Raw genomic sequence first — 19,586 nt, 5'->3', positions numbered from 1 at the left:
GATCCCATAGTTCAACCATAAATGACAAATATTATCTTCTATTGGAGAATGTCTATGATAGGGAAACAGGAAAGCATACCCCTCCAAGAATCCTTCTGCTTGCTTGCTTGCTTGCCTGCCTGCCTGCCTGCCTGCCTGCCTGCTTCCTTTGGGGTGAGTATGGTGCTTATTCCAGGATAAGCATCCAAACTCATGTGGAACTCTTTATTGCTCATTACTAATCTTATTTTTTTAAGGCCCAAGTATAGTCGCTGTTTCTCTTGTTTTGCATTCCTTTTGTGCAACTTGGGTTTCTGACTTCCACCTTAAATCCCCCTTGACCAGGTTTGCTGTGGTCCCGTTCTTTGTGCAGTGTAATCCATCTTGTACAAGAGCTCATCGTCTAGGTAATTAAAATCAAGTTCCCAGAAACCAAATGCTTCCTGTTGCACATCAGTAGCATCTGTGGGTCCTCAAAATGGCAAAAGCCCTTTACTCCTTCTATAGCACAGCAAAAAAATAATTAATAGTTTCTTTTCCTTCTCCCTCAGCCATTGTCCACTGTAAAACAGAACACAACACAAACCCTTTGGACTCTATTAGTGATGACCTGAATACTTACCTTGTTAAAGAAAGCCTTTCAGAAGTCACTAGATGGGAATGACCTGGCAGGCAATTAGTCCAATCATATTCTGATTATTTACACCCTGAACTTAAGCCTTCTGGAAGTTGATGTCTGAATGGTGGTGGCAGAGGAGGTGGCCAAGAAAATATGATTGAAATACTGTAGGAAGGGTATATGTTTCTCAGGACAAACTTGTAGCAGAGAAAAATAGGGGAGGGAAAAGAGTACATCATTTCTGACTGTATACTTGATCATATGTTATCTGGAATGTTTATTTACTTAATTTATTTTCCAGGTTTCTGGAATATTTTGATGTACAATAAAATGATTCAACCCAGAATTCTCTACTTGAAGCACAGATAATCAAGTTCAAATTATCCCACTTTAGACACCTTATGTGAAGACCTAGCTCACTGAAAGAGGCTCTAATGCTGAGAAAAGTAGGAGAGAAAAGAAGACAACTAGCTAGCAGCAAGGTAGATAGACTCGGTTACAGTACAGGGGTGAGGCATGCATTGATCTGAAAGAACAAGTTAGAGGTAGATTGACATGGAGAAATTCTATCTATGTGATTTCTAGGAATCCAAGGCAACTTGATGGCACATCATAGATCAACAATAAAATGATTGTGCTGAACAGCCTTTAGATGGTGCTTTCATCAGCTGAGAAGTTTCTTCAAAATATATTTCAACAGTATTTCAGTGTCATGATTCTATTTAGTTTGAAATCCATTTGATAAATTAATTACTAGTTGAATTCTGTCCAAGGTCATTCTTATGTCCCTTAGTTGGGTTCTGGCTGGGCTTTGAAGAATAGTCAGTGATAAAATCTGATTCTTGTTTCATTTTAAAGGTGGGATATAAATGAAATAAATTATTGTAATACACAAGCAAATATATTATGTTAGGCTTATGTTGTCCTGTGGATCATTTCTCCTCTAAATAGTATTTGTCAGCATAGCAGATCCAATATTCATAGAATCATCTAGTGGGAAGGTCTTAAAAGTCTTCTAATCCAAATTCCTGCTTAATGTGGGATCTGCTATAGCATCATTAACAGATGACTACCCTGCTTGAAAACCTCCAGTGAAGAACTAATATAACAGCCTGTTCCACAGGCTGATAGCTCATAGAGCCAGGAAGCTCTTCCAGTTCTTGCCTGAAGTTTCTTCCTTGTAATTTTAATGTTTGTTCTATTTCGTCTGTGATAACAGAGAGCAAATTTACTTCCTCTTTTATGTGACAGCACTTCAAATATTTGAAGACTATTATATCTTCCTTGGTTCATATCCCGATTTTTCAAACATTCCTCATAGCGCTTACTTTCAAGGTCATGGCGCTTGGTTTTTAATCCTTATAGCTTGGTTTATAAGGAAGCAGAAGGATTATAGGTACTCCTCAGGTTATAACTACTCAGTCAGCAACCGTTCAAAGTTCATGATGTTGCTGAACAAGGGGCACTTACGACCAGTCTTCAAAGTTCTGTCCATCACAGCACATCCCAAGGTGATGTGATTGTGATTTAGACACTCACACTTATGATGGTTGTAGTGTCACATAATTGCCCCAAGCAAAGTCAATGGGGAAATAGGCAAAGAAGGTTGCAAGTTACTTGGGTAAATTACTCCTGCTTTTCCTCTGAGGAGCCCCAGAGATCTGGTACTCTGTGTTTTGACCCAGCCTTAACAAGTAATGATAAGCTGCTTACTTGTATGTAAAAACAAACCCCTTTTCAAACAGGGTAGGAACAGTCTTTTATTCACATGTATAAACAAAAATCAAACATAATTAGCCCCAACAGACCTAGCCAAGAAATCCAATCAGACATCCAGCACTTGCTTTTCAATGGAGACTGAGTGGAGCAAGTAACCAGTTTTAAGTTTCTGGGTGTTATCATAAATTACTTGTTACTTATTATATCATTATTTGGTCTTGAAGACACCAACGAATCAGACAACATCACCAAAGTTCGCAATATCATAAGCAACTAAAATACAACAAATATCTCTCCTGAAGATATCATTGAAATAATCAGCGATGGCCCTGAGTTCAAATACAATGACAGCTCGGTGATGTCAAGATTATGTAGAATTGTTTGCAAAAACGAGTCCAGCAAACGTATATTCATTCATACAATAAACGCCATTGCAAATACCAATCCCACCCATAAAAAACTTTGCTCAAGACCAGATTTATCCATACTGCAAAGAATCCACTTCCGTGAATTCCGCACAGAACTCAAACAATGTCTAGACAATTGAGAAAAGGACCTGTACATTGACTACCGTGCTGATTGCATCAAAAGAAAGTCACAACCCGCAACTCCGCATCCAACCCTACCTCATCCAATCCACTATCACTCAAAATTAGGCATGTATGCCCCTAACTACCTCTATTCCAACTGCAACTGGCCTTAAATGCAAGCTACAGAATCAAGAAGCCTTGTAAATAAAATACCTGAATTTCTCCTCTTACTAAATACAGCTAAATTTGATATCATATTTGTCTGTGAAACATTGTTCAACACATCTCTCCCTGACTCCATTACCACAGTAAGAGACTATCATGTTTACCAATCAGATCATGAAATCTGTAGAGGAGATGGTGTTACTATCTTCTATAAAAAGTCCCTACATCCAAAAAAGATTCAAGTTACCCAGGAGCTTGCTCTTCCTGAGACCATCGTCTGTGAACTGTCCTTAAATATCACATTTTGATTCTTACTATGTTACAGGGCCCCTGATTAAGACATCGAACATGTAAACAAGTTAAATTCACTACTAACATGGGCAACGTCCTGCCCACATGCTTTTATCTTTCTTGGTGACTTCAATCTACCTCATATTAACTGGACCCTAAACGAGTGTAAAAATAAACTCATACATGCAACCTTCTATAATCCTGTAACAAATCTGGGACTGGAACAACTAATAACCAACAATACTAGACTTAACAACTGCCTTGATCTCATCTTCTGCAATAGTTTGAATTCAATTTATGGATTACAAATTAAAAAGCCCTTTTCCAACAGTGACCACAACATGATTGAATTTTGCCTTAACATACGTCCACACAAAAATCATCATAACGACAGGATCCCCAATTATAACTTCAAAAAAGGCAACTATGATTTTATAGACAATGATCTCTCATCTCTTGATTGGCAACTTCTATTCCATGGATGCAATACTGTAGAAGACCATTATAACCTATTTTTACCTGAAGTCAAAAGAGTTGTCAAAGTATATGTACCAATAACAATTCCCAAAACCAGAAAAAACAAATTACCCATAACAATAAGGAAGCTTCAATCCAAAAAGAAATCACTTTTAGCAGAAAAACAAATCTGGTCACGTTGCCAACTTCAAAAGCCGATACAAAAATGTATGCCACCAGATAAAGACTGAATGCACCAATTATCACATTAAACAAGAGGAAAACCTTCTATGCACCAATTCCACCCGCACTTTCTCCAGTCTTGTAAACAACAAGCTAAAAGGCTCAAGTTCCCACCCCTGAAAGGACCTAATGGTAAAGACTGCAACAAAGACACCATTAAAGCCAACCTCTTTAACACATTCTTTGGCTCAGTATTTGTAAACAGCATAATGCGTCACCTGTAAAGTCATGGAATCAATTATTAACCAATCCATTATCCTTCATTTAGAGACAAACAACCTACTCTCTAACAAACAATTTGGTTTCAGAAAAAAACTATCATGTAATCTGCAACTCTTACACTGCAAAAACATATGGACTACACAACTCAATCAGGACAAAGCAATAGACTCAGTTTACATAGACTTCTGTAAAGCCTTTGATTCAGTGGTACATGACAAACTACTCCTAAAACTAAAATCTTATGGTATCTCTGGACACCTGCATAACTGGATAGAGGCATTCCTGTCAAACAGGCAATAAATGGTTAAAATGGGTAGCATCCTATCAAATTCTATACCTGTCAACAGTGGTATCCCCCAAGGCAGTGTTCTAGGACCAACTCTCTTCATACTCTACATAAATGACCTCTGTGATCATATCAAGAGCAACTGCATTCTCTTCGCTGATGATGTAAAGCTATTCAACACCACAGACAATACTGCTGCCCTTCAAAAAGACCTTGACTATGTATCAGAATGGTCAAACAAATGGCAACTTCAAATCTCAACAAATAAATGCTCTGTCTTACATATTGGCTAAAAAAATAAGAAAATAAAATACAAGCTGAATAGTCAAGACCTTGTTGATGATCCAAACTCTGTCAAGGACCTTGGAGTACTCATCTCTAATGATCTAAGTACTAGAGCCCACTGTAACTACATAGCCAAAAAGGTGTTAAGAATTGTGAACCTAATCTTACGTAGCTTTTTCTCTGGTAATATAACACTAATAACTAGAGCATACAAAACATTTGCTACACCAATACTCGAATACAGCTCATCAGTCTGAAACCCACATTACGTATCTGATATTAACACAGTTGAGAAAGTCCAGAAATATTTCACAAGAAGAGTTCTCCACTCCTCTACTCGCTGCAGAATACCTTATGCCACCAGACTTGAAATTCTAGACCTAGAAAACCTAGAACTACACCGCCTTCGATCCAATCTAAGTATAGTATATAAAATCATACACTGCAATGTCCTACCTGTCAATACTTCAGCTTCAACCCTAACAACACAAGAGCAAACAATAGATACAAACTCAAGGTTAACTGCACCAAGCTTGATTGCAGGAAATATGACTTCAGCAACAGAGTGGTCAATGCCTGGAATACTCTGTCTGACTCTGGTTTCTTCCCCAAACCCCAAAAACTTTAACTTTAGACTGTCTACTATTGACGTCACCCCTTTCCTAAGAGGTCTGTAGGGGGCGTGCATAAGTGCACCAATGTGCCTACCATCCCTGTCCTATTGTTTCTTTTATTTTTCTTATATGTATCCATGTATTCATAATGATGTTTTTACTTATACCTATTATCTTGTAAGCAATTGACAAAAATAAATAAATAAAATAAATAAATTTATGTTCCTGCCATCTAATGGTCACCTGGATTTTTGCAGCCCGGATCTGGTAGCCCTGAGTTTTGGGAAAGTGTTGGGGCATCACCTAAGGGACTGGAAGAAAAGGGGCTGGTATAATCAACTTGCTAAAGAAAGTGGGGAAAAATATTCTCCTTTGTTGGAGAAAGCCAGCATTTTTGGACATAAAAATTCAAAAGCAGGAAGTTCGTTTAATCAGCTAAGGCCCTTCCCTGTCGATGTTAATAGTTCGTTCTGCAGCTTTCCATGGTGTCCCCTAATTGTTACCAGCCCCGAAACTCAGAATAATCTTTTAAGTCAGTCTTGCATCGGAAATTTAGATTTCTTACATTCTGTCTTTGATCATTGTAGTCTTCCAGGAGTTTGTTAAGATGACAAATCATGATGTGGCCCATGCCATCAACAAACGGATGTCTGGAGATGTCCGGGATGCCTTTTTAGCTATTGGTGAGTGTTGTTTTGTATGAGTATGGTATAGAGGATTGTGGGTTTTTTTTTTTCATACGGAATGCAGACTTTATTAAAAACCTCTCAGAATCAAGTTGATCTTGCAATATTTTGACAGTTGAGCAATTTTCTGTGATTTGCATAGATGAAGCAAGCTGGCCTAAACTTCGTGTGAAAAATGTGGCTATGTTGCAAAATTGGATTAATATATGAGACAGAATTCATGTGCAGCCTTGTATGCAGCAGTGGGGAAGGGAACCAATTGCCCTGAAAACACAACAACAGATGGATGGGCTGATTAATAGAGATTTTCTACAGGCCAGCTATCAAAATGCAACACTTTTCTGATTGTTTATTTTCCGCTTTTTCTGTACCATCTCAAAGCTAGAAAGCTGACTGTTTTTGAAAGTAACATTGATCCTACACATAATGGCAAGTGTCATTCTTGGTTGGAGCATTTCATGTTGCCTAGTGTGACCGTGGCCAGGCAAAGTTCTTTCTGGCTCAGATTAAGCTTCTGTGTATCAGGGGTGGTATTCAGCCAGTTCTGACAGGTCCTGGAGAACCAGTAGCGGAAATTTTGAGTAGTTTGGAGAACCAGCAAATGCCACCTCTTACTGGCCTCGCCCCCATCTATTCTCTGCCTCCTGTAACTACATAGCCAAAAAGGCATTAATCCTGCTTATTTTTTTCTCTGGTAATATCACACTACTAGCTAGAGCATACAAAACATTTGCTAGACTAATACCTGAATACAGCTCATCAGTCTGGAACCCACATTACATATCTGATATTAATACAGTTGAGAAAGTCCAGAAATATTTCACAAGAAGAGTTTTCCACTCCTCTACTCATAGCACAATACCTTATGCCACCAGACTTGAAATTCTAGACCTAGAAAATCTAGAACTATGCCGCCTTCGGTCTGATCTAAGTATGGTACATACAATTATATATTGCAATGTCCTACCTGCAAATGAATACTTCAGCTTCAACCATAACAACACAAGAGCAAACAATAGATACAAACCACACCAAACTTGATTGCAGGAAATATGACTTCAGCAACAGAGTGGTCAATGTCTGGAATACTCTACCTGACTCTGTGGTCTCTTCCCAAAACCCCAAAAACTTTAACCTTAGACTGTCTACTATTGACCTCACCCCTTTCCTAAGAGGCCTGTAGGAGACTTGCATAAGCGCACCAACGTGCTTACTGTCCCTGTCCTATTGTTTTTTTTTCCTTATATGTATCCATTTCATGTATTCATGTGTTTATACTTATACCTGTATTTTATAATCGCTTGACAAAATTAAATAAATAAATAAAAATAAAAGAGGACCTCACCTGGGCTGCTCACATTGCAGCACTGGTCAAAAGGGCCCAGCAGAGATTTTACTACCTGAGACTTCTCAGAAAACAACAACTGAATGAAAAACTGCTGGTGACCTTCTACCTCTGAACCATAGAGAGTATTTTAACTTACTGCACCTGTGAATGGTTTGCCAATTGCACAGTGGCAGATAGGGCAGCACTCCAAAGGATTAACCTCATTGCCCAGATGATCATTGGCTGCCCCCTCCCCTCTTTGGAAGAGCTTTATAGCTCCCACTGCCTTAAGAAAGTTCAAAACATTCTCAAAGATCCATCTCATCCTGGGCACCCTTTTTTTGAACTATTACCGTCTGGCAGATGGTGCAGAATAATAAAAACAAGGACAAATAGGCTGAAAAACTGCTTCTATTCCAGGGCAATAACTCTATTGAATTCTACTGTCTAGTGCAGTGTTGGTGTGGTGGTGCTGGTTTTTGGTTCAACATGTGGAGTGTGAAGGATGTGTGTTTGTGTTTATTTTCCTGGTCATGATCTGCACTGAAGATGATGTTTGATTTCGTTGTACGAGGTGCAATGACAATACAGTAAACTAAACAGATGCTTGGCAATTGGTTCATATTTGTGATTGTTGTTGTGTCCCAAGGTCATATGATCACCTTTTGCAACCTTCTGAAAAGCAAAGTCAATGGGGAAGCCAGATTCACTTAGCAACAGAGTAGTCAATGTCTGGAGTACTCTACCTGACTCTGTGGTTTCTTCCCCAAATCCCCAAAACTTTAACCTTAGACTGTCTACTATTGACCTCACCCCTTTCCTAAGAGGTCTGTAGGGGGCGTGCATAAGCACACCAACTTGCCTACCGTCTCTGTCCTATTGCTTCTTTTTATTTTTCTTATATGTATCCATTTCATGTATTCATAACTATGTTTATACTTATACCTGTTATCTTATAATTGCTTGACAAAATAAAATAAATAAATAAAAATAAAATAACCTGAAGTGATTCACATAACCATGGAGACAAGAAAGATCATAAAATGGGCCTAAGGTTCACTTAACAAATGTCTCACTTAACAACAGAAATTTTGGGCTCAATTGTGGTCATAAGTTGAGGACTATCTGTATACGTATAGAGGCTCTTTCTTATTTGCCTGAAATTATCCTCTGAATAAAAATAAAGAAGTTTAGCCGAAATGCATTGTTGGTGTCATTTCTTGAAGCATGAACTATAACATTTTTGTCAGCATTTCAGTTTTGGTATGTCATTAGCAGGTTCTGTTTTCCACCCATCCATTATATTAACTACAGTAGGTAAACACCCTTCAAATGTCAACATGGAGTAGGAGTGGGGACCTCATCCTCTCTTGCAACCTTTAATTACTGTTTTTTTCCCTTCTATCATCCCTTCCTCTTCTTGCCATTCCCAGAACATGGGCATCTTCCCCCTGAAGAAATGGATCCAGAATCATATTAAAATGCAGGTCATCTCAGCACACAATGTGATCTAAAACTGAATTAAATCTAGATGTAACATTCATGATGCAGGGTGCAGATTCTGGCCTATGCAAGTAGTTTTTGACTTACAATGGAGCCCATTAAGCGAGACATTTGTGAGGTGAGCTTTAGCTCCATTTGGTGACCTTTCTTGCCACTGTTGTTAAGTGAATCACTGCAGTTGATTAGTTCGCAACCCAGTTGTTAAGTGAACCTGGCTTTTCTGTTGACTTTGCTTGTTAGAAGGTCACAGAGGGGATCAGATGATCCTGGGATATCTCAACCAGCAGAAATATGAACCAGTTGCCAATCATCTGAACTTTGATCCCATGATCATGGGGATGCTACAAAGGTCATAACTATAAAAAACGGTCCATAAGTCACTTTTTTCAGTGCCATTCTAGTTTTGAACTGTCACCATATTTTATTAAGGTGCTAAGGGAATCTGTCAGTTCGTTGTTTTATCCAGTCATCTTTTCAGCGATCTGCAGCCTCTCTGACTTTCCTCCCTTCAGTTAAGTCCCAAAGAAAGCGATCATGATGGAATTCCTCACTCACTGTAGCACTTTTTATAGCATGAAATGCAGGCATCTGGAGTAGGACAGGCATATGAAGCGCACTCTCATAGAACCGGTGGGGGAGGGGGAAATGTGGAATCCCATCACTGGTTACCTCTTCCTCTTCACCCATGATCAACATCTGTATTAGGTCACTTTATCCTTGTCCTTCTAGGAAAAGGGGTGGCTACTACCAAGCAGTGTGAGGTAAAAAGAAAACCAAGTGAAATGTCTCACTAGTCATATATAGCTCAAAAAGCATCACATCAGGTGCAACGTGCATTCCTTAAATCAAGGGTTTTCAAACTTGGCAAGTTTAAGACTTGTGGACTTCAACTCCCAGAATTCCTGAGCTAACATGATGGGAGGAGGAATTCTGGGAGTTGAAGTCCACAAGTCTTAAAACTGTCAAGTTTGAAGACCCCTGCCTTAACTGGTAGATCCCAATGTAAACGTAGTATGTTCCATGTCTATGGAATTCTGAGTGTCAGAAAGGAAGGCAAAACTTTTAAGATGTACACATTAATTATACACATTAGAATTATATGCCACCCAGAGTTATTGGTCGAGATGGGTAGCTATAGAAATTGATTGACTGAATGAATGAATGAATGAATGAATGAATGAATGAATGAATGAATGCATTTATTTATTAATTAATGCACAGGTGTGTGATGGGGAAAGGAAATGGAACAGACACCAGCATGCATTCTGTACATTAGTTATAGCTTTTGATGCAATAGATCTCATACAGTTTTGAAAGAACTGGAGCTGTTGTCAGCAGTCTCAATTAACAATGTTTTCAAAAACAATAGTTGGGTTTGAATTTGGGCGTGTTGTTTTCTACCTGAACACAGCAGTTTGGAAGAATGGTGAAACAGGGCCACTCTTCTTAAGTGAGAAGATCTACTGCAAAATAGAACATCTAACTCTTATGCATTTGGCACATTTATTTATTTATTTATTATTTAGTCAAGCAATTATTAGATAACAGGTATAAGTATAAACATGGTTATGAGTACATGAAATGGATACACATAAGAAAAAAAGAAACAATAGGATAGGGACAGTAGGCATGTTGGTACGCTTATGCACACACCTCCTACAGACCTCTTAGGAAAGGGGTGAGGTCAATAGTAGACAGTCTAAGGTTAAAGTTTTTGGAGTCTGGGGAAGAAATCACAGAGTCAGGTAGAGCATTCCAGACATTGACCACTCTGTTGCTGAAATCGTATTTCCTGCAATCAAGTTTGGTGTGGTTTACCTTGAGTTTGTATCTATTGTGTGCTCTTTTATTGTTGTGGTTGGAGCTGAAGTATTCATTGACAGGTAGGACATTGCAATAGATAATTTTATGTACTATACTTAGATCAGACTGAAGGCGGTATAGTTCTAGGTTGTCTAGGTCTAAAATTTCAAGTCTGGTGGCATAAGGTATTGTGCTATGAGTAGAGGAGTGGAGAACTCTTCTTGTGAAATATTTCTGGATTTTCTCAACTGTATTAATATCAAATATGTAATGCGGGTTCCAGACTGATGAGCTGTGTTCAAGTATTGGTCTAGCAAATGTTTTGTATGCTTTAGTTAGTAGCGTGATATTACCGGAGAAAAAGCTACATGGGACATTAAAAAATATCCACAACAATATGCATATTGATATTGCTTTCACTTTTTAAAGATAATTTTATTGAAGATTACAGTTTAAAAAATAGAAATTAATACAATCAGAAATATAAAATGAAATTGAAAATGTAGAAAAGAAAAAAAGAGAAAAATGGAAGAAAAAATGTGAAGAAGTAACTTTCCCCCTCATCTTTACTATTAAAACCATTTTGACAGTTTATTACCATCTCTTTAAAATGGTTGCTTTTTCCTATACCTTATCTCTTGACAGTAAACAGAAAAATAAAACCGCATAATTTGTTCCTAATGAGCAAAAGTTTAGTAAGGACTATCAGAAATAACTATATATTCATTTTAATCTTCATCAAATAATCCAATGCTACATTCCTTCCCTATACTTTAACAATCTCAGTTTTTAATCCCTTCAAATAATATTCCCAAATTTGATTTTTCAGTCTTTGTCTCTTTTTAGCAAACCCTACAAAGTTTTAACAGTTCTCCTTTGTAAACTCACTAAAAGAGTTATGCAAATCATTCTTCTGGTTTGATATTTCTACATCCTTTTTCAGGGATCAAAACAACTGGTTTCAATTGTATATCCAGTATATTATCTTTTTCCACATCATTCTTATAATTTGTAGGGCAGTGCAATGAAGAATTAAAACATTAGAAAAGAGCATTGTATTCTGATTAGTGAAAACAGTATATTTATTTCACTCAAAAAATTATTCCTGACATTTGATTTCAGTTAAAAGAGGGGCAGAGATTTCGGGGCATTAGTGGAATTTAGCCAGGTATATTGAGTTATTAAGATAAAAGTTCTATGTTTACTGTATATCAGCACTGAAAACATATGAAGGATGGAATTTTCTCCTTGATAGCAAGTGATATAACTAGTGACAATTTGTTCATTGTTTAGATCAACTTATCAGTGGTACATGACCTGAGGCACCAATTAAAGCTGCCTTGTTATATAGCCAGGGGATAATTATTTTATGCTGAAAAGGAAAGCTAATCTGATAATATTAATTCACTGAGTAATCTTGTCCAAGCTGTATATTAAGAAGCTAGTGCTCAAGGCTTATCTTTGTCTCTGTCAACACATCACTACTAGGAAGGTATCGTCATACTCTTCGCAAAAGATTTAAAACTTATAAAGCTTTAAGTTAATCTCATGACTTGACTTGCCCATTGTACTAAGCCACGAACAATTTTAAAATGGCTGGGTTTGCATAATAAATTATAAACCATGGGTTACAAACAACAATCACAACATGTTGAACCAAAAAAGGAAAAGAAAACTTGACTAGGGCTTAGAAAATAATCTGAACAAATATCTATCTTTCTTAACACACCCATACTTTTGTGGAGCTTCTGGCCTATTGCTTTGGATTTTGCTGATATTTTAATTTTCTTTAACTCCTGAACTTTGGGTAATCAGTCCCGGTTCATCCACAAAGCACAACTGTGGTATCTCTCTTTCTAGATTCTTCTATCTCAAATGTATTTGCAGCTGGTGGAGATGGTGATTCAATAGTATAAAAATAGAGACAGTGTTGGGATGAGTTGATCTAAACCTGAATTACTCACTAAATAAATTCTCACAATGTACTGAACCAGATAGATCTCAACTGACTTGAACACTGGACCCTATCTAACAAAATGAAATTCAACATAGGAAAAAAAAAAGCTTTTACACTTTGGAGAGAAAAATCAAACATACAGGTATAGACTAGGTGAAACTTGGCTCAACAGCAGTAACTGTGAGAGGGATCTTGGAGTCTTAATGGACGATCCCTTAATGTGAGCCAGCAATGTTGCCAAAAAAACCCAATGCAATCCCAGGCTGCATTAACTGAGGAACAGAATCAAGATCACAAGAAGTGATATTATCACTTTATAATGCCTTGGTAAGATTACACTTTGAATACTGCATTTGATTTTGGTCATCATCATGTAGAAAAAAGAGAGTTGAGACTCTGGAAAGAGTACTGAGAAGAGCGACAAAGATGATTTGGGGGAGAGGGGGCTGAAGGCTAAGACAAATGAACAATGGTTGCAGGAATTGGGTATGCACAGTCTAGTGAAAAGAACTATGGGTGACATGGTAGCGGTGTTCCAATATTTGAGGGTCTTCATAAAAAAGAGTGGGTCATCCTATTTTCCAAAGCATCAGAAGGCAAGGCAAGAAGCAATGGATAGAAATTTAGCAAACAGAGAAGCAACCTAGAAGTATGGAGAAATTTCCTGTCAGTAAGAACAACCAGCCAGTGGAACAACTTGCCTTCAGAAGTTGTAGATGCTCCAGCACTGGAGGTTTTTAAAAAAGGGACTGGACAACCATTCATCTAAAATGTTATAAGTGTCTCGTTTTTGAGCAGGCACTTGGACTAGAAGTCCTCCAAGGTTCTGTCCAACTTTGTTATTCTATTATTACCTAATCACACTGGGTGAGTTTGGACGACATGTTGGGATAAAACATGGTGTCTAGTCTGTGGCTTAGTGTCTCATGCAAACATAGCCATTTGCAGACGCAAAGAGAATATCACTGAAATTACAGGAAATTCCTATAGTCCTATATTAAGGCCTATTCTTTTACAATATTTAATTATGGTAAAGTTGATCAGGCTAGCAGAAACTCCCCATTACAAGTAATTGTCTCTGTACATTAAAGATAATATATAGGGACAGGGTTAATTATCTCCCACTCATTTGCTCTGGCTGCAAGTAGAATCTTGCTGTTTTTCAGAATGCCTGGAGCAAGCTTTCATCAGTTGGTCATTTTTGCTAGAATTCATGGTTGCTAAGAGAGACCTTTTTCTTCTTGTGCTCAAATGAGAAAGCCACTTAGTGTTTCTGCACTGAAAAAAAAAAAGGTCATAGTTACCTGAGTTGAAATTTATCAAGTGTATTAGTGGAATTTCTAAAACAGAATTTTTTCCGGTGGGAAAAAAATGAAATCAGAAGATAACAATTTGGCCGTGTAGAAAGTTGAATGAAGATATGAAAACTCCCAAAAGGCAGAGGAAAGAAAATTAGGATGATTACAGAAAAGTATCCCAGAATACTAGATAAAACGTCTTACCCTTGGAGTGGAAGTGCCCCCCCTCCATTCTTCTGACCTTCAGAAAGAGTGCAAGACTTTGCTCTGCCATTTGGCACAGGGGGACGGGGTGTGGGGGGGAATCAAAGAGTGACATGCAATTGTAGGGGTGATTGGTATCGTGATGATGTTCCCCTACCTTTGAAATTCCACCTTTCCATCTTTGAAATTTTTTAAGTTTTAATACTATACCCTACTTATGCTCTTTAAATCTTGTTTTTAACTTTGTTCTTATACATATTTTTATACTATGGTATGTTTTTTTATTGCAAGCCGCCCAGAATCACTGGTGACATGGGCAGTATAGAAATGTGATCTGAATGACTGAATGTCTCATAAATGCTAAAACACAGAAAGATTTCAGGTTGAGAAATATTTCTAAAAACAAGAAGGTGGGGAGGAGTTTCAGATATTTAAGATAAAAGTAAGGGAAAAGAATCACTATGCAAAAATGGCAAAAAGCTGACAAATAACAAAAAAAAGAGGTGGGATTACTTTTATGTTGGTTCGTTCTTCTCTGAGAATACCTACCAGTATGTTATTATATGTTTGTGAAAAGCAGAATTAAAATTTCAGTGTGACAGAAATTTGTAAAGGAGAATCCATATTTATCTTTAATTGGTTTATGTCTCCAGAACCAGAAGAACAGATTCCAAGAGAATTTATAGCCCAACTGGTCCACTTTGAGAAGACTGCATTTACAAAATAAAAACAAAAGGAGACAGTGAACCAGTCAGTCTAACATGAATACCTGTGAAGAATCTAAAGAAGATTAAAAGGAATGGAATTTTAAGCACTTTGAAAACAATGTCATAATTATCAGTAATTAATATTAATTAATCAAGAACATTTTTGCTGGATTAACCTTAATTTGCTTTTCAATTAGCTATTTTTTTATAGATTGTGAGACTTTATATAATATATTTAGTTTTTTTAAATTATATATAATATATATCCATAGCCAAGAGTCATCAATCATGTTCTCCAATTAGATTTTTTCGCAGCAGAAGCTTCAGTCATCTAATCAGTCTCTGAAGAAAATATGAATGGAATGTACTTTCGATTCCACACTGCTGCCTGTTCTTTGAAACTCCCCCCCGTTTCTTTCTGTTGGCAACTATAAAATGTGTAATGAAAATGTTTTATAAGTTGACACAAATAACGTACATATTATTTATACTTTACTAATTTTGTTGCCATTATTTTGATCACAATATCATTTTAGTTCATCTATAGTGTCACATTTTAGGTCTATTTATTTATTTAGTTTTCATAACAATATGAAACATTCTAGTTATGATACTTGTTGAATGTGAGCTGTGTGGCAGGATAACTAAAAGAATACAGAAGCCTGAAAATTATACTCAAAGAGACTGAAATCTGAAATCTCTTAATGGCAGTGACCAGTGAGAATGTTTAGTTTTTAGAACAAAGATCAAAGGGAATAGGATACTAGTCCCCAACTACTTGAAACAATGCTACAGAAGGCTATAATCTATCCTGAATCCTCTCAGAGGGTAGGATAATGGATTTAAATTACAAGAATGTCTGTGGGAAGAAAGTCCCACGGAGCAAAATTCTATGAATTCTTCCAAATCTATGATTCTATCATTTTAGTTAATACAGAGTTAACTAAATTTTAGTGGTTTTTTAGATGCATTAAATGTGTCAGTGACAATGGCAGATGTGCAATAATAAAATTTGAAACGTGATACATTTTCATGTCCTAAATGAACCTGCACATCTTTGAGAACTAGCATTTGACAATGTAAAAAAAAAAAAAACCCTTCCCAGGCCAGACAATTGTATAAATATATGCACAGACATAATCAAAATTCTTATCTGAAATTCAAGAAAAGTAATCCTGGAAATAAAAAATAATTAACAAAGATGACATGAAAAAAATCAATCCTCCAGCCAAGCTTGGTCTTTTTCATCACTAAAACACAGAAAAGTCCTTGGCACCCAGATTAGTATAATAGAATATATCTACAGTAAATAAATCCATCCACTTACAAGTATTATCTGAAAATATTCAAATGACTACAGAGAACATATTCTTCACACCCGAAATGTAAATGGTTTCCTGATCAGTAATAAGCTTTATGGAAGCAGAGTGTGCCTCTAGAACAAATTATTCCTTTCTACGAGTACAATCATGTTTTAATCTTATTGTCCTGCCAATTTTGGGAGAGGGGAGGGAGGGGCAGAGGGAAGTAGATCAGGTTTATCAAGTAGGGAATTTGGGAAGGAAGAGTTTTCATTTCAATGGCTTCTACTTGTGCTAAAGATTTTCAGTACATAATAGAGCAATTCATTTAATCGTTGTGAAAAGAACAGCTTTTAATTTCTTTTCATTTTTTTCTTCATCTCATTCCAAAATACCCTTCAACCCTTTGACACATCTCCTTTGTAAATCCATGATAATAAAGTTACCCCAGTCACTCTTCTGGCTCTCTATTCATATATTCCATTTCATTATTAAGAAATCAGACAATTTAATTTAAATATACAGTGTAACTTATTTATCTATATTGTTCTTGTAACCTTTCATTTTTAAATTCATATTTAAATCAGCCTCAACCTCAGTCTTAGCCAGTAAAATGTGTACCCCTTCTATAACATCTTTTAAATCCAGTTTTATGATAGCAGACAATTTAAGAGTAACTTCTGTGTGCATTGTTTCCATATATCCTTAAATTCATTCAAAACCATATTGTGCCCTATTCTATATTAGTAGATCTCTTCTCCTTTAATTAATCTTTATTTCTGACTGTTCCTATTAATGTACAACCTTCAAAGCCCAATATTAATGGGTTTTTTTTTCCTAATCAACAGCATTTTCTCACAGGAAAATTCAATTTCAAAATCTTTTATTTTTTCCAATAGAATTATAAACTACCACTTTTCCCACAGGAAGAATTATTTTATTTTTTCCAAAATCTTATTTCAGATCCATCCCCTAGTTTGTTTATAGCTTTACAAAATCAGCTCTCTAATCACCCTTTTCCTATTTATTCCAAAATAAGAACTTGCATAAGTCCGTGAACTTGTAGAAAATCTCTTTCACTAAGAAAGAGACTCACAGAATGCAATGAAGTTTGCCATTTGGAAGGTTCCTAATAACCGAAAACCAGCTAGCAAGTAATTTCCAGAAATGATTAAGAAAGGAAGCATGTGAATTCTGTGTCTATAAAAGCCCCAGATGGGGCTTAGAGCGAGATGGTGACCTCTCAGATCCCAGACCATTAAACCACTATCTTGCAGTATTTTCCCAGAAGCTATTGCATAGAATGTACGTGGGCTCTCCCAAGTTCTCTCTTATCCAGAGAGGAATTCTCAGAAGTCATTCACTGGCTCTTCATTCCATTCCAGTGGTCATCAGCAGTGAGAGAAGACGGCAAGGAAGTAACAGGCAACAGAGGGAAAGCAGAACTGCTTAACTCATTCTTTGCATCGGTCTCCGCACCAAAACAAACTATAGCTCAACCCACCAAAAACATAACTGTAGTAGACAGACCAGAAATGAAAGTTAAAATAAGCAAAAAAAAAAAAAATAGTAAGAGAACACCTGTCTGATCTTGATGAATACAAATCACCAGGGTCTGATGGATTAGATCCCAGAGTTTTAAAGGAGCTGGCAGAGGTCATCTCCGAACCACGATACCATATCTTTTAAAAATCCTGGAACACCAGGGAACTACCAGAGGACTGGAAAAGAGCTGATGTGGTTCCTATCTTCAAAAAAGGAGAAAAAAAAAGCAGACCCAGGAAACAGACCAATCAACCTAAAATCAATACCTGGGAAGATACTGGAAAAGATAATAATAAAAAAACAGATTTGCCAACATCTAGAAACAAGTAAAGTAATAACTAGCAGTCAGCACTAGCGTTTGTTAAAAATGGATCATGTCAAACCAATCTTATTTCATTCTTCAACATAGTGACTAAATTAGTAGACCAGCAAAATACTGTGGACATAATATACTTAGATTTCAGCAAGGCATTCGACAAAGTAGACCACAACCTACTTTTTGATAAGCTAGAAAAAAGTGGGATAGATAGCACCACCACTAGATAGATTCACAACTGGCTGACAAACCGTACTCAATATGTAGTCCTTAATGGGTTTAAGTCTACATGGAGGGAAGTAAGCAGTGGAGTGCCACAAGGTTCCATCTTAGGCCCATTACTCTTCAATATCTTCATTAACAACATAGATGAGGGAATAGAGGGGGAACTTACCAAATTTGCAGATGATACTAAGCTGGCAGGAATAGCTAACACCCAAGAAGATAGGCTTAAGATCCAGATGGTTCTTGACAGAGTGGAACACTGGGCCATATTTAACAAAATGAAATTCAATGTAGAGAAAAGTCCCATTTAGGCAAGAAAAACCAAAAATACACATACAGACTGGGTAAAACCAGGCTTAATAGCAGTAACTCTGAGAGGGATCTTGGAGTCTTAGTGAACAACCAGCTAAATATGAGCCAGCAGTGTGCAGCAGCAGCCAAAAAAGCTAATCAATCCTAAATTGCATTAGCAGAGGGATACAATCAAGATCAAGTGAGGTACTAATACCACTCTACTTACTAAGTGTGGCCTTAGTAAGACCACACTTAGAGTACTGCATCCAGTTTTGGTCACCACATTATAAAAAAGATGTTGAGACTCTAGAAAAAGTATAGAGAAAAGCAACTAAGATGATTAGGGGACTGGAGACTAAAACATATAAAGAACGATTACAGGAACTGGGAATGGCTAGTCTAATGAAGAGGAGGACCAGTGGAGATATGATAGCTGTGTTCCAATGTTTGAGGGGCTGCCATAGAGAGGAGTGGGTCAAGCTATTTTCTAAAGCACCTGAAGGTCAGACAAGGAATAATCGATGGAAACTGAACAAGGAGAGATTTGACACCCCTGGAAATTAGGAGAAACTTTCTGATAGTGAGAACAATCAACCAATGGAACGGCTTGCCCTTGGAAGTTGTGGGAGCACCATCACTTGAGACTTTCAAGAAGAGATTGGATTCCCATCTGTCAGAAATGGTATAGGGTCTCTGTTCCGGACTAGCAGGCTCGAAAGCCTGCAACTCTGATTGGCCCGCTGATAGCAGATCGTGATTGGTCAACTCAGACTGATCCGATTGGCTAGTAAACGGGCTGCCGCGATTGGCCCAGCCAAGCGTGGCAAACTCAAATCACCGTCATTGGCTGCCTAGCCGCAGCCAGCCCTATATAAGGGGCTGCTGGGGCTGGGATATTTCACTCAGATCTGAAGTCACTAATAAAGAGCTGTTGTTGCTATCTGAGTCTTGTCTCCGTCATTGAACCTATCCTCCCAGATCTAACAGTCTCCTGCTTGGGCAGGGAGTTGG

General features: G+C 37.3%; 1 long non-coding RNA gene across 1 annotated transcript; it reads left to right on the top strand.

The window, feature by feature from the left end:
* Positions 1-270: 270 nt before the first annotated feature.
* On the top strand, positions 271-15,389 carry LOC148126910 (uncharacterized). Its single transcript, XR_015741420.1, has 3 exons — positions 271-386; positions 5,997-6,092; positions 14,841-15,389. It is a non-coding gene; the product is annotated as an uncharacterized LOC148126910 (long non-coding RNA).
* The last annotated feature ends 4,197 nt before the right edge of the window (positions 15,390-19,586 follow it).

Source organism: Pseudonaja textilis, chromosome 2 (genome assembly GCF_049901715.1).
Source record: "Pseudonaja textilis isolate UNSWEBS1 chromosome 2, rPseTex1.2, whole genome shotgun sequence".
In the NCBI taxonomy this organism is placed as follows: domain Eukaryota; kingdom Metazoa; phylum Chordata; class Lepidosauria; order Squamata; family Elapidae; genus Pseudonaja; species Pseudonaja textilis.
Note: the sequence above shows the minus strand (reverse complement) of the source record. Positions and strands in the feature narration are given on the sequence as shown.